The 16,670-nt window shown below is 48.2% G+C and overlaps 1 long non-coding RNA gene and 1 other non-coding gene across 6 annotated transcripts in view; one reads left to right on the top strand and one right to left on the bottom strand.

The window, feature by feature from the left end:
* The window catches only part of LOC113886854, a 53,288-nt gene that overhangs the window by 13,136 nt on the left and 23,482 nt on the right, over positions 1–16,670 (bottom strand). The gene's annotated exons all lie outside the window — the stretch shown is intronic.
* Positions 6,275–6,347, top strand: TRNAE-UUC. The gene has a single exon. It is a non-coding gene; the product is annotated as a tRNA-Glu (tRNA).

The raw sequence follows: 16,670 nt of genomic DNA, 5'->3' as shown, positions 1-16,670 counted from the left end.
CCCTCACCCCTCTGTCTCTCCCCCTCCAGGTGGGGGTCCCCCACCCCTGTCTCTCTATCTGGGTGGGGGTCCCCCCGCCCCTCTGTCTCTCCCCCTCATACCTAGAGGTGCACTAGAGATCTTCTGGTGAGTGCAGTCTCCACAAATCCATTGTTCTGGTGACTGACAGCTATTGGAATCCCAATAAAACCGACTGCCATTCTTACCTCCCATCTCTTTAAGATTTTTTTTTTTTTTTGACATGGACCACTTTTAAAGTCTTTCTGAATCTGTTACAATACTGCTTCTGTGTTCTGGTTTGGATTTTTGGCCCCGGGGCATGTGGACTCCTCACTCCTCCCCCACGGATGGAAGCTGCATCTCCCACAGTGGAAGGCGAAGTCTTCACTAGAGGACCAGCCGGGAAGTCCCTCCCCTGCCCCCAGACTCTTCACCCTGCGAGTCACTGCTCGTCCTTAGTCACAGCCCTCAGCATGAATGCATGCCATCCAGGACACGGTGAGCTTGTCACAGCACCCCCTGGCATCTTGCATAAAGTGCTTCTTCAGTCGCTCAATCATGTCTGACTCTTTGCAACCCCATGAACCTCAGCACGCCAGGCCTCCCTGTCCATCAAAAACTCCCGGAGTTTACTCTAACTCATGTCCATCCAGTCAGTGATGCCATCCAGCCATCTCCTCCGTCATCCCCTTCTCCTCCTGCCTTCAATCCCTCCCAGCATCAGGGTCTTTTCCAATGACCAACTTATTTTCACCAAAATGATGTCGACTGAAAAATGAGTCGCAAACCTGTTGTTTGTTTGGTGGGAATGTCAGGATCTTTTCCAAAGAGTCGGCTCTTCGCATCGGGTGGCCAAAGGATTGGAGCCAAGGATGTTTTCAAGCGGTGTGCTTTGCCGTGTGAGCAACCTGCCTTCACACACTCGCACTGGGGCTTATTGGAGGGAATCCCTTTGCTCTGGGAGCCTCTTCCTACCCCACAGTGGTAGGTGGGTTCCACTCCCTTCCCTTTCTCACTAACAACTCCCAGGCCACCCTAGTCAGTGGTGCCGGGACCCACCCCCCCCCACCCCAGCTTTTCCCAACGCACCCCCTTCCCACTGTCCCAGCCTGGACCCCTGGCCTCAGAAGCCTGTTCCGGGACTCCATTTCTGCACACCCCTCACCCTCAGAGGACCCCTGGGGGAATTCCGGGGTGAGAGGACCATAGCAGCTCAGGGACGCCCTTCCCGCCCCGGGGAACCTGGGGAATAAGCTCCCACTCCCCCACCCTGCCCCGCCCCCGGCCCTGAGGAAGCCTCAGGGAGTTTGTCCTCAGGTTCTTATGCAGGCATTTCTGGTTCCCAGCCGTAAAAGGATTACTGTGGGGCTGCAGCAAAGGAACGAAAGAAAGGAGTCCTGCTGCGACCGACAAGGAAGGCAGGGAATGGGAAGAAAGGCTGCGCGTCTCCCGTGCTCCAGTTTCCGTCTTTGTAAACACAGGTTCGATCCCCGGGTCAGGAAGATGCCCTGGAGGAGGGCATGGCAACCCACTCCAGGATTCTTGCCTGGAGACTCCCATGGACAGAGGGGCCTGGCGGGCTACAGTCCGTGGGGTTGAAGGAGGAAACAGACAGAGCTGGACTCCGTCTTAGGCCAGGATTCCAAGATTAGGCTACACGCACGGTCTCCCTCCCAATGGACTCTGAACTTTGCGCCCTGGTGTGTCTATGGAAATGGCGTATCAATGGAAAACCAGACCCTCCAATAAAAAAGCCTCAGGACTTGGACTCTCAGTCGCCTAAAAGAATATGCTAATTATCTCTGTAACAGAACAAAGTCATAAATTCCATTATATTTATCAGGATATGACCACAGGCCTATTGATAAATGTCCTCTGTTTAACTAGCTAGGCTTACGACATATGAATCTTGGGATACCTTTGATTGTATCTTTCTTTTCCTTTGTTCAGACTAGTTTCAGGGAATTTGGGGAGGTGGATTTGGGCACGTACACTTAGGGTATATATCAGGTTTTCACAAAAACTGGTCAGGGTCCTTGGCTAAGAGGAGACTCTGCCTTGGGCCCGCCGGTGTAATCAACTGCACGCCACGATCTGCATTGTCCTTCTGAGTGAACAGAAATTGTTTCCCGGAACGCGTGGCTGCAACCCAATGACAAGGACCCAGCACAGACGCACATAATTAAGTAACCAATTAAAAAAAAAAAAATAGGTAAAGCTGAAACAGTGAGATTTCCTTCTGAGTAACAACCCTGTTCACCCCAACTTTCAAAATGTTTCTAGAACCGCTGAGCATTCTCCCTCCTCCCACAACTAAACAAGCAGCTGTCATGTGAGTCCAGGGAGCCGAGCCCGGAAGCCAGCAAAAGTGGCTTTGCGGGTGATACTGGGTGAGTGAGAAGGGGTGATGTGCAAGCTGCCTTGCTCCTTGGTCGGTGTGCAAAACACAAACTTTTATTGCCTATACAAACCGCACAATTGTAAGTCATAGTTTGACTTCCAAATACACAATATTGAAATCAAACAAATGCAGCTGAGTTATTTACTACTTTCAAGGCTACCCGTGGCTTATAACAGATGCTTGCAAACGGACCAGGAACATGACTTCCACTTAAAATTTGGATTCAAAGGCACCACACAACTTCAAATTAATTTCTAAATAGACTATTGGGATGTAACTTCTTTGTAAACTAATTTGTATTAACTTTCTTTTATTTATTTTGTATTTAATTATTTTGCAGTATTTCTCTTGCAAAGGAGGAGGAGAGAAGGGAGGGAGAAAAGTGAGGAGGAAGAGGAGAATAGAAAGAAGGGAAAACAACAGCAACAGCACAATTTGCCAAGCATCGTGCTGACCAACCGCCCTTGAGGAGACAGGCAGGTCACTTGAGCCGTGTCTGTCTCCATAACAACATCAGGAACAGCACCTACGTAATAACAGTGACTGACTCACACGCACGCATAGCAGTCTGCAGGGCAGGAAGACACCCTTGTGAGGGTGTCTGTTAAAGGACTTGAGTGTCTTTTGTTGTTCAGTCGCTCAGTGGTGTCAGACTCTTTTCAACCTCATGGACTGCATCACGCCAGGCTTCCCTGTCCTTCACCAACTCCCGCAGCTTACTCAGACTCATGTCTGTTGAATTCGTGATGCCATCCAACCATCTCATCCTCTGTTGTCCCCTTCTCCTCCTGCCTTCAATCTTTCCCAGAATCAGGGCCTTTTCCAATGAGTCAGCTCTTCGCATCAGGTGGCCAAAGTCTCCTGAATGTTGAACATCGTCTTTAGAATAATGATGTTCAGGGCTTCTCTGGGGGCCCAGTGGTTAATAATCCATCTGCAGATGCAGGAGACACGGGTTCAACCCTGGTCCAGGAAGATCCTACAAGCCGCAGAGCAACCAAGCCTGTGTACCACAAGTACTGAAGCCCGAGCGCCTAGAGCCCATGCTCCACAACCAGAGTCCTCATCACAATGAGTAGACCGCACACCGCAGCTAGAGAATCGCCCCAACTTGCCACAACTAGAGAAAGCACGCACACCAAGGAAGACCCACCGCAGCCTGCATAAGTCAGTAAAGAAAGAAGAACGATGCTTAACGGCAGATGAGAGGGCTGAAGTCTGACCGATCCTTTCACTGATCTTATGGATGGACGGTGGAGTCAAACCTAAAGAGAACCCAGCCCCCGCTGGCTTCCGATGGGAACAAGTTTCTGAGACTTCAGAGCAGAGGAGGAAACCCTAGACTTCTGGGACTCAGCGAAGTCAGCTGTACTCCAGAGGCCTCTGGGGGACCTACGTGCTGGACACCCCCACCTTGGTGATGCGTGACACCCAAATATCATCCAAGCCAGCCCGACTGACACCTGCTGACCTGTGTGCCTGCATGGTCACCAGCTGTGTGCCCATCTTAATCAAGAGCTCAGAGATACCCAGCAAGACAAAGGATGTGTATTGATTACAAACACCTACGGAGCTTCTGCGGTTGGGGGGGAAGGCAATACTTGGGCGTTGAGTCCTACCCCGGGCCACAGGAGCAAGGCCTTGCAACAACGACGCCTCCAAAGCTGACGGAGCCCCTTTGTAATCATTGCCAAAAGCCCCCGATCATTACTCACAAGCTTCCTCACTGCCTATTAGGCAGAGATGCACACTCCAGTAAACACCCCCAAACCAGTCACCTAACGCCAGCCTTCCAACAGGAATTTTCTGTCTTGAGACTATAAACATTGGCTGTTAACCCATGAAAACTGTCTGTCGGGAGGTTGGCCTGAAGCACTCACACTGCCCACTTTATCTCTGCTCTTTGTTCTTAGCAAGCTTTTCACTCCCTTCTGAAACGCCCTGTGTCTGGGAACTCTTGTCCAGGTGCTCGGACTGCCTCAATACTGGGCATCTGTACTGAGTATCCGTGTTTAAAAACAACAGGACTATACGATGATCTTTTACTTCTATCTTGTCTGTTCCACTTTTTCTATTTCATATTCAGTGCTCCCATTTCTCTCGGTTTATGTTTTCCAATTTCTCCATCTTTTTTTTGTTGTTTTGTTGTTGTTCTTTCTCAAGGCTTTATCAAGTGTAGTAGAAAAGCTTCTGTACACACACATATGGGGCTTCCCTGGTGGCTCAGTTGGTAAAGAATCCACCTCCAATGCAGCAGACCTGGGTTCAATCCCTGGGTCGGAAAGATTCCTTGGAGAAGCAAATGACAACCCAGTCCAGTATTCTTGCCTGGACAGAGGAGCCGGGACGGCTACAGTCTGTGGGCTCCCAAGAGTCAGATGCAATTTAGTAACTAAAGCACTACACACACACGTATAAATAGTATGTACAATATAATCTATATATTTTAGAAAACTTAAAAGTTTCTGCCTATCTAAAAAATTGATGACATTTTGATTCGACTTGTTTGACTTAGTATGAATCAAATGCTACATTTCTAATTTATATTCATTCAAAACTATGATATACTTCTGTGTATTTTGACATCTAATATTACTGCCACAGGGCTTTCCTTGTTGGATCCGTGGTAAAGAATCTGCCTTCAACACAGGAGATGTGGGTTCAATCCCTGGGTTGGGAAGATCCCCTAGTGAAGAAAATGGCAATCCACTCCGGTATTCTTGTCTGGAGAATCCCATGGACAGAGGAGCCTGGCGGGCCACAGTCCACAGGGTCGCAAAGGGTCGGTCATGACCGAAGGGACTGAACTCACATCCACATTACTGCTAAAAGTCTAGAAAGTTTATTACCTTATTGATTAAAAAAAATTTTTTTGAAGTGGACTTGAAACTTGTAATCCAATTCTGAGAATATAAAGAAAGACAGTGTTGTAAAGAGAATGGATGCTGTAATCACGCCTGGGCTACTCATCCCAATCTCCCAGGGGCCTACAAATCCCAAAATGCTTCTGTATGAGTGTGCTACCACAACACAGCACCCCAGACTGGAGGCTTCCACAACACAAACGGACCTGACGGCTCTGGAGGCTGTCAGCCCGAGATCAACGTGCAGGCAGGTTGGCTACCCATAAGTCCCACCTCCTGGGCGTGGAGATGGCTGTCTCCTCATTGGGTCCTCGTGCAGTCGTCCCTCTGGGTGTGTCTGTGTCTGCATCTCTTCTTATAAGGCCATGGGTCAGAAGGAATTAGGGCCCAAGCTAATGACCTCATCTTACCTTCATTACTTCCTTAAAGCCGCATCTCCAATTACCATCACCTCCTGAGGCCCTAAGTGTCAGGATCTCAACATATGATTTCTGGGGGTGACACCGTTCAGTCTAAAGCAGCTTCTCAGAAAAAGAAAACACACACACACACACACACACACACACACACACACACACACACACATATATGTATTTCAGGGCTTCCCTAGTAGCTCAGACGGTAAAGAATCGGCCTACAATGGAGGACACCTACGTTCGATCCTGGGGTCTGGAAGATCCCCTGGAGGTGGGCATGGCAACTCTCTCAAGTATTCTTGCCCAGGAAAAATCCCATGGACAGAGGAGCTGGGTGGGCTACAGTCCATGGGGTTGCAAAGAGTCAAACATGACTGAACGTGCATGCATGCAAAGGCTCACTTAAGAACACGTGAGTTTGGGTCGTTAGGTCCTTTAAAATATAACTGAGGCATAAATAATATACCATAACATATAGAAAAAAGAATAAATAAAGAATAAAAATAAAGAATCATCAACCACCTGTTTTTTGGCGGAGAGGCTAGATCTTGGGTGATAAAAGGAGGTGAAGAAACGAACTATATCACTCGGACTTCCTGGTGGTCCAGTGGTTAGGACTTGGCCCTTTCACTGCTGAGGGCCCAGGTTCAATCCCTGGTCAGGGAACTAAGATCTTATAAACTTTGTCACGGAAATAAGATCTCAAAAGCCATGCAGCACAGCCGATAGGAACAGAATGAAGGGACAAAAGAGGCAATTAAACGCTTAATCCCACTACGGGATTATACGTGGAAAATTATGGGAAACTCCTGTACGTTAATGATTCCTCAGGAAAGCAGGGTGGCTTAACCACAAAACCAAGCTGGCTTGCGTAGCAACAAAAGCATGCTACTGAAGCATGGGATGCGCCCCCAAACTATGAAACAATGGCGGCAGGAGCCCCACATCCTGTCCCAGGAGCTCAGTGAGTTCAGTTCCGTTCAGTCGCTCAGTTGTGCCCGACTCTTTGCAACCCCATGGACTGCAGCACGCCAGGCCTCCCTGTCCATCACCAACTCAGTAAGTTAATGACTTTCAAAACAGGCTCTGTTTTGAAAATATAAGAAAAAAAACATAAGAAAAAATCATTTATGGGAAGGTGACTTTTCAAAACAAAAGATCCTCATACTCGGACCTGAAAATATTTCTCCAAAGTGCTTTACGACAGTCGCGGCCTGACCACACGGGGACAAATTTCCCTGCCCTACCTGGGGGAGGAACTCATGATGATGGAAGAGACGATCTTGTTCAAGAGGAAGAAGGAACTTGATGATGATTCAAGAGAAAAAGTCTTCTCCCCCAGCCCCTTCCTCTGAGTATAAAACTGCAGCCCACTGCGTTCTCAGGGTGGCATTTCCCGCCCACCCGCTTGGAAGCCTCGGAAGCATCCTATTCCATTAAATCATTCTTACCTACCACTTTGCTCTCGCTGAATTCTCCTCTGCCCTGACATGAAGGACCGGGGTTACCAGAGCTCCTCGGAGCCCCTTGAAATGACACCAGTTGGTTTTGCAGCCAGGGAAAAAAAAAAAAAAGGACTATATTTGCAAATAACTCCCAGCGGTGAGTGAGAGATTAAAAATAATGAATATCCATACTGAGGTAATTCAGGAGAAAATGCATGAAATATACCCGTCTCTTCCACAAGTCAGCTGCTGGAAGGACTGCTTCCTCCCGTCCTGTTCCTCCTGTTCCGAATGTCCCCCCGTGTCCAGCCCACCGCCTCTGCTGAAACCTCCCCTTACCCCTTGCCACACACCACCACACTGAGTCACCCCCAGGAGCTGCTTCCTGCGTCTCCAGTGCACACACTCCTGTGTGTACTGAGTCGCTCAGCTGTGTCTGACTCTTTGCGACCCCGTGGACTGTAGTCCCGCCAGGCTCCTCTGTCTGTGGGATTCTCTGGGCAAGAATACTGGAGTGGGTTGCCATGCCCTCCTCTGGGGCATCTTTCCCGACCCAGGGATCAAACCCACACCTCTTGCGTTGGCACTGAGCCACCAGGGAAGCCTGACCGTCCCCCACAGAGAATCCCTACAACAAACCTGGTCTCCTCTGTGCCAAGGTGGCTCCTAACGGAGGCCCTCGAGGGAAAAGGGCAGCCAGCCTCCTCTCCAGCACTTCAACTCAGTCGGGCATTCCCAGTTGTACAGCAGAAACTAACACAACATTATAAAGCAGTTATTGCTGTTCAGTTGGTAAGTCATATCCGACCCCACGGACTGCAGCATGCCAGCCTTCTCTGTCTTTCACCAACTCCCTGAGTTTCCTCAAACTCATGTCCATGGAGTCAGTGATGCCATCCAACCACCTCATCTTCTGTTGCCCCCTTCTCCTCCCGCCTTCAATCTTTCCCAGCATCAGGGTCTTTTCCAATGTCAGTTTTTTTGCATCAGGTGGCCAAACGATTGGAACTTCAGCATCATTTCTTTCAATTATACGCCAACCTAAAACAAAATGAACTACAGGCTTCTCTGGTGGCTCAGCGGTAAAGAATCTGCCAGCCAAAGCAGGAGATGTGGGATTGATTCCTGGTCCAGGGAAGATCCCACATGCCTCAAAGCAATTAAGCCTGTGTGCCACAACTTGTCAGCCTGTCTTGGAGCCTGGCAACTGCAACTACAGAAGCCCAGGAGCCCTAGGGCCTGTGCTCCACGACCAGACAACCCCCATGATGAGAAGCGTGCGCACGGCAACTAGAAATGAGCCACCGCTTGCTGCAACTACAGAGAAGCCTCAGCAGCGACACAGACGCAGCACAGCCACCAGTAAAGAAAGAAAATTATAAAAAAGTGAAATAAAATATTTAGGATCAAAAAAATAAAAAATAGAATAAACAGCTCTTTCCTTCCTTGCCTCCTGTACCTGCCTAAAGTTTTTACGCAGAGAGACTCTTCACTGAAATCACGGGGTCTGCAAACTAGCCTAAGGAGACCCAAATCCAGGCCAGGCCCTGCTGTTTTTTTTTATGGCCCAAGAGATAAAGAATATCTTTTAAATCTTTTTTTTTAATCGTTGAAGAAAATCAAAAGCAGACTTGGTGACACATGCAAATTACTGACACTGAAATTTCAGTCCTCAGCAACCTTTTTACAAGCACACGGACACCCTCGTGGGTTCAGGCACTGCCGGCGGAAGCTTCTGCAGCACAGCGCAGAGAGGAGTGGTGGCAAAGACTAAAGTATTCACTGTCGACACATGACGGGAAAAGCCTGCTGATCCCAGCCTCAAAGGTAACCCTCCACTCTCTCTATTCTAGGACTTGAGTCAGACTTGACCGGCTGGCCGCCCAGCTTTCCTTTTGATATGCAAAGCTGGCCGCAAATCCCCCTTCTTGAGAAAGCCTGCCTTTCAGGATCACCAGCTTCACCTCAGGCTCTCAAAAAGACTTTGGGGGTGGAGGTGAACGATGACCTCATTATTTCTTCTTTCCACTCCTGCTTTAGAAATCCTTATCAGGCATTTTAGATAATGGATGATTCCGGCTCCCCGGAGGAGGTTGAGAGGGGTGGAGGCTGAGCCCAAGGACAAGCAAGAGCAACAGGGCTATTTTTCATCAACCATCACCTTCGGTGCAAACACAAGATAAACCATCACCTTCGGTGCAAACACAAATGATACCGTGGAGGGCGGGGAGCAGCATAACACAGTCAACAGAGCAGGGGCTGTGGGGCTTAAGGGGATGGGGATAACTGGGGGGCTGATCAAGACCCCACAGGGCTGAGGAGTATGGCGGGGAGGGGAGACAGGAGGGAAGGGCGTAGCCCACCCCCCCAAAAAAAATAATGGAAGCAAAAGTCTCAGAACCAAGAGGCAGGGGTGAGGAGTGAAGCTCAACGTTGTTCCTCCAGGAGCTGGACGCTATCTGCAGACTAGGAGATCCTGCGAAGGACCAAAACTCAGCGACCCCTTAAAAGGCAAGCGGTTAAAAAAAAAAATCATTGCAAATTCACAGAACCTTGATGAACTCACTAGTGGTAAAGGTTGATAGCAAGTACTGTCCTTCCCAGCTGTTACAGTTTATGGCCAGTGTAAATTTTGCAGGTATTTTAAAATTTTTTTTAAAAAAGGCAAGTGGTTACTCTTCCCCCATGTTCTGAAGCAGATGAACCAGTGTTGCAATCACTCCAGATACATTCTGTTCAAGTGCTAAAGGGGATGCGATAAGTCTTGCAACCAAGGTACTCAGATTTAACTACCTGCATTGGAGAAGGAAACGGCAACCCACTCCAGTATTCTTGCCTGGAGAATCCCAGGGACGGGGGAGTCTAGTGCGCTGCCATCTATGGAGTCGCACAGAGTCGGACACGACTGACGTGACTTAGCATCAGCAGCAGCAGCAGCAGCAGCAGCAGCAGCAGCAGCAGCAGCAGCAGGCAGCATGTGAGAGAAACTCAGGAAACATATGCAACTCAATCACATCCTATACACCCTAATGACACCCCATCTCATGAACACAAGGACAAACACAACTGAGAAGGACCATGAAGACACGGCCCGGGGAAACGGCAACCCGAGCATCGGGACAGCCTCTTCCTGAGCTCGGGGAAAGGGCAACCCGAGCATCAGGACAGCCTCTTCCTGTCTCGTTTTCCCCACAAGCTTCACACTCTGCTCTTTCCAAGCTAGGTGCTCTGTGAACCCCTGTGTCTTTAACAGTTCTGTTTTTTGAGGGCTTTTTTTTTTTTTTTTTTTTGTCAGCCCCCTCTAATTCCCACTTAGAGCTTTCCTGGTGGCTCAATTGGTAAAGAATCCACGTGCAATGCAGGAGACCCCCGGTTTAAAATCCCCTAGAGAAGGGACAGGCTGCTGCTGCTGCTAAGTCACTTCAGTCGTGTCCGACTCTGTGTGACCCCATAGACGGCAGCCCACCAGGCTCCCCCGTCCCTGGGATTCTCCAGGCAAGAACACTGGAGTGGGTTGCCATTTCCTTCTCCAATGCATGAAAGTGAAAAGTGAAAGTGAAGCCGCTCAGTTGTGTCCAACCCTCAGCAACCCCATGGACTGCAGCCTTCCAGACTCCTCCATCCATGGGATTTTCCAGGCAAGAGTACTGGAGTGGGGTGCCATTGCCTTCTCCGAGGGACAGGCTACTCACTCCAGTATTCTTGGGCTTCCCTTGTGGCTCAGCTGGTAAACAACTGCCTGCAATGTGGGAGACCTGGGTTCGATCCCTGGGTTGGGAAGATCCCCCTGGAGAAGGAAAAGGCTACCCACTCAGACATGGCTTCAGTCCCTGTGTTGGGAAGATCCCCTGGAGGAAGGGCATGGCAACCCCTTCCAGTATTCCTGCCTGGGAAATCCCGTGGGCAGAGGAGCCTGGTGAGCATCAGTCGATGGGGTCTCAGAGAGTCGGACACGACTAAAGCAGCTGAGCAGGCACACACACGTTTGATAAACAGCACTGCAATGAACACTCCAAGATATGCAATTCCCAGGGACTTCCCTGGTGGTTCAGTGGGTAAGAAATCTGCCTGCCAATGCCAAGGACACAGGTTCCATCCCTGGTCCAGGAAGATCCCACATGCCTCGGAGCAACTAAGCCCCACGCACCAAAACTACCGAGCCTGTGCTCAGAAGCCACAAGAGAAGCCACTGCAGTGAGAAGCCCACAGAGTGAAACACGGTGTAAAAAGATACGCAATTCCCAATCGGCAATCTCAAAGGAATGACAATGAGTCCATAAGTGGTCATGATTGTGACCAAATACAACAGGAAATCACAGGGAGTGTAGTTTATCTTAATTTATAGAGCAGATGTTGGTGCTGGAGAAGACTCTTGAGAGTCCCTTGGACAGCAAGGAGATCCAACCAGTCCATCAAAGGAAATCAGTCCTGAATATTCATTGGAAAGACTGACGCTGAAGCTGCAACTCCAATCCTTTGGCCACCTGATTCGAGGAACTGACTCACTGGAAAAGACCCTGATGGTGGGAAAGACTGAAGGTGGGAGGAGAAGGGGATGACAGAGGATGAGATGGTTGGATGGCATCACCGACTCAATGGACACGAGTTTTCGTAAACTCCAGGAGCTGGTGATGGACAGGGAGGCCTGGGGTGCTGCAGTCCACGGGGTCGCAAACAGTAGGTCACGGCTGAGCGACTGGACTGAACTGAACTGATAGAGCAGATGTGTTTTGAATTACTGAGTGAAAATAAAGTTATACAGTTTCTTCCCAGGATTCCTTTATAGAAAGAACTACCTGTAGATCCTTGCAGAAGGATCTGAGCACCATGACACAAAGACAGGAGCTAAGAAAATATCAGGTGATTTTTTTTTTCCACTGCACACCTTCCAACCTGAGAGGCTCATCTTCCAGTGTCGTCTCTTTTTCCCTCTTCACCCTTTCATGCGTCTTCAGGCAATACCGGAGTGGTTTGCCATTCCATCCTCCAGTGGATCAGTTTGTCAGAACTCTCCACTATGACTTGTCCATCTTGGGTGGTCCCGCACGGCCTGGCTCAGAGCTTTGTTGAGTTACACAAGCTTTGCCATGACCAGGCAGTGATCCATGAAGAGGCCCAGAAGAGATAATGCTGATTTATTATGCACTGCAATAGCAAATTAAAAATAAAAATTTTTTTTAACTGGTTAATCGTAAAGGAAATCAGTCCTGAATATTCATTGGAAGGACTGATGCTGAAGCTGAAGCTCCAATCCTTTGGCCACCTGATGCAAAGAGCTGGCTCATTGGAAAAGACCCTGATGCTGGGAAAGATTGAAGTCAGGAAGAGAAGGGGATGTCAGAGGATGAGATGGTTGGATAGCATCACTGACTCAATGGACATGAGTTTGAGCAAACTCTGGGAGTTGGTGATGGACAGGGAGGCCTGGTGTGCTGCCGTTCACGGGGTCGAAAAGAATCGGACACGACTGAACTGAACCCATCCTTTTTTTTCCCTTCAATTTTGGCTGAGCTGGGCCTTCCTGGCAGCATGCGGGCTTTCTCGAGTTGCAGTACATGGGCCTGTCGCCCTGCACCCTGCGGGATCTTAGTTAACCGACCAGGTATTGAACCCTCGTCCCCTGCATTGGAAGGCGGATTCAACCACCAGACCACCTGGGAAGTCCCCTGGAAAGGATCATATTTTCATGTCTACTATCCACCTAACCTGTTAATCTTACACACATTTTCTGTCATTAGCTCACATTTATGACCTAACACTCAAGAATAGTGAAAAATAAAACACAAATTCTGCACGACTAAAGGTCATTCCTGAGTGAAACATGCTTTAATCTTCTAAAACTTTGATCCAAAGTTGGTTGATCAAGAGATGCGCCCCAGTTGTAAATTGCAGGATCCATGCTTTCTGGCTGATTCACTAACTTGGAGATCAGCCAGGCAGCAAATCTGATCATGTGGATCAGTAATTAACCAAGGTTCCGGTTAGGCTTCCCTGGTATCTCAGCAAGCAAAGAAACTGCCTGCAATGCAGGAGTCACGGGAGATGCAGGTTCGATCCCTGCATCGGGAAGATCCCCTGGAGGAGGGCATGGCAACCCACTCCGGTATTCTTGCCTGGGGAATCCCAGGGACAGAGGAGCCTGGCGGGCTACAGTCCATGGGGTTGCACTGAGTCAGACACGACTGAAGTGACTGAGCACACACATGAACTATCTTCAAGGAATAAAGACTGCTTTCGTGTATTTTTTTTTTTTTTTTTTTTGATGTGGACTACTTTTAAAGCCTTTATTGAATTTGTAACAATACTGCTTCTGTTTTATGGTTTAGTTTTCTGGCCATGAAGCATCTGGGATCTGAACTCCCCGACCAGGGATTGAACCCGAACCCCCTGTGTTGGCAGGCAAAGTCTCAACTTTACCTAGCTCCTCAGAAAGTTCCACTATATTCTCAACGTGAGATCCATCAAAGCTCCAGCTGTATTATACTTTCTAGATATTCTGCACTCTACAGACACTCATTCAGTCGTACTTACTTTGCATGCCCTTCTGAAACAGAATCCTTCCCTAAATATCATTTTGTGGGTTTCAAAAGAGGTGGCAAATACTCAATGATTCTTTAGGAAACAGCTCAGAAAGTTGGGATTAAAAAAAAATTCAACTGAATACTAATTTGACTGCAGTGCCTTTTTATCATTCAAGGACAAATGTAATCATTTTTTAAAAGAGTTGTAATCTCCGTCATCTATAAAACCTATGAAAGCCTTAAACATTATTGTCTTGCCATCAAGTGGGAAAAAAAAACTACACGCAGTTTTACTACTCAAGTAATGAGAATTACTATTGTAGTCATAGAATCGCTATTAATATTCATATTAATGCCTCATGAATAAAGTTCTAAAAGAGAAATGTGTATGTATTGCGACTTATAGCAAGGGCTATATACATTTATGACATCTCTAAATTCATACTGGCTACTTTCTTTCACACACACACACACACACACACACACACAGAGCAGCTCTCTGTGAGGGTCCCCAAGTAACACCATGGAAGCCTCACTTTTCCCGCTACCTCTTCATGGATGGTTTGGCTGCAAGTCACGTGTCACAGTGAACTTGCTGAGGATCAACAGTTCAAAGGTCAACCCAGCACCCACACCCAAGACTTCCATTTCCAAGTCACAGGCCCTTTCACATTACATATATATATATATATATATATATATATATATATATATATATTTTTTTTTTTTTTTTTTTTTTTTTACTTAATTTGTAAAGAATTTTTCTTGTGCAAAATATACGTGGAGCCAAATCCCCTCTGTCGTTGAAAGTACTGTTGTGTAACTTTCAGGCTCATAAAGTCTACCTGAAAAAAGCTATTCATTTATGTTCTTTATTTTTGGCTGTGCCGGGTCTTTGTTGCTGGGTGGGCTTCTCTCTAGTTGCAGAGAGCCAGGGGCGGAGAGCCAGTGCGTTGACTTCTCTCTGCAGTGGCCTCTCTTGTTGAAGAGTACAGGTTCAATAGGTGTGGCACACAGGCTTAGATGCCCCGTGGCAGGCAGGATCGTCCTGGGTCAGGGATGCTACCCACGTCACCTGTAGTAGCAGATGGATCCTCTACCACTGAGCCACCAGGGAAGCCCGTTAAATATCTATCTGAACTATTAAAAATGATGGCTACTTCACTTACAATGTGAAAAGTACAGAGATTTAATGTAATGATTCTGCATTTGATTTTATCTCCACTCTCTTTTATAACTGGTTCCCAGTTTCTCTGGTCTTCCCTGGTGGCTCAGATGGTAAAGAATCTGCATGTGATGCAGGAGACCCGTGTTTGATCCCTGGGTTGGGAAGATTCCCTGGAGGGGGCATGGCAACCTACTGCAGTCTTCTTGCCTGGAGATCTGCATGGCAAGAGTTGGACACGACTGAGAGACCAACACTTTCACGTTTCTTTCACCAATTTCTCCTTCCTTGCTTTGTTGTTGGTTCAGTCACCAGGTTGTGTCCGACTCTGTGAGCCCACAGACCGTAGCATGCTAGGCTTCCCTGTCCTTCACAATCCCGCAGACTTTGCTCAAACTCAGGTCCATGGAATCGGTGATGCCATCCAACCATCTCATCCTCTGTTGCCCTCTTCTCCTTCTGCCTCCAATCCTTCTCAGAATCAAAGCCTTTTCCAGTGAGTTGGCTGTTCACATCCAGTGGCCAAAGTATCGGAGCTTCAGCTTTAGCATCAGTCCTTCCAATGAATATTCAGAGTTGACTGCCTTTAAGACTGACCAGTTTGATCACCTTGCAGTCCAAGCGACTCTCAAGAGTCTTCTCCAGCACCACAGTTTGATTCTTTGAAGTTCTTCATCGATTCTTCAGTGCTCTGCCTTCTTTATGGTCCAGCTCTCATATCTGTACATGCCTACTGGAAAGACCACAGCCATGACTATAGAGACACCTCTACTATAAAGTGGGTCTTTAAAATCTAGGCTGATATCGCCATGCTGGAGTAACAGGATTCACACGTGGGACAAGAGAGAAAGCTGAGGTGGGGGTGGGGGTGGTTATCAGGATCCCAGCGTGTGTCATCTGGGCATCAAGCACCCGGCTGACGGAGCCTGCCTTTTCCTACTTTTAAGATCCACCGCGCATCGTGTGTTCTCCCAGCAGGATGGGTGGACAGACTGTGGTCTGAGTGAGAAACCAGACCCTTTCAAAGGTGCTGTCTGAACAGAAGGGCCAGGGCCTGAAGGCAAAGGAACGAAAACGGAGGAGCTTGGTTCAAATTCCATTCTAGCATCGTGCTTGCCGACAGAGACGATGACTTGTCATCATATCATGGAGTCTATAAGCAGGGACTCGTAAGTCCTGGTGCCCCAGTGCCGGAAGTGACCGCAGCCCAGTTCCATCCGCCTGGCCCTTATTCCCACCGTCTGAAGCCCCTCAAGCTGTGAAGCCTCATGCTGTGTTTAAGCACACTGATCTCGGCCTCCTGACGTCTTCTTGTTGGCTCTTGTGACAGCCTTCGGCCAGGCCCTCTCTCTTGCACCGGAGTGTATTTGCAATGCCAGCTTCCGTGGGTGAGCTGGAACAACACACCTCGGACTTTTGGACACAACAGTAAAACATCACACTAAAACATCTTTTTTTTTTCCCCAAGTACAATTGTGCATTGACTTTATTCCCTTCTATTTTTGGCTGTACAGGGTCTTTGTGGCTGTGCATGGGCTTTCTCTAGTTGAAGAGAGCTACTAAAGGGGGTCACTCTGGTTCCAAAGCACAGGCTTCTGATGGCAGGAGCTGCTCTTGTGGTGGAGCATGGATTTTCGGAACACGGGCTTCACAGGTTCTGGCACACGGGTTTTTTTTTTGCTCCACAGCGTGTGAGCTCTTCACAGACTGGGGATCAAATCTGGGTCCCCTGCACTGGCAGGCAGATTCTGAACCACTGGACTGCCAGGAAAGTCCTGCACTTAAGAATCTTGAACCCCCCAAAAAAGATGGCAAAGAATCCACAAAAAAAAAAGTTGTGAAAATACAGACTTCATTC

Source organism: Bos indicus x Bos taurus, chromosome X, assembly GCF_003369695.1.
Source record: "Bos indicus x Bos taurus breed Angus x Brahman F1 hybrid chromosome X, Bos_hybrid_MaternalHap_v2.0, whole genome shotgun sequence".
In the NCBI taxonomy this organism is placed as follows: domain Eukaryota; kingdom Metazoa; phylum Chordata; class Mammalia; order Artiodactyla; family Bovidae; genus Bos; species Bos indicus x Bos taurus.
This window is presented reverse-complemented; position numbering and strand designations above follow the sequence as displayed.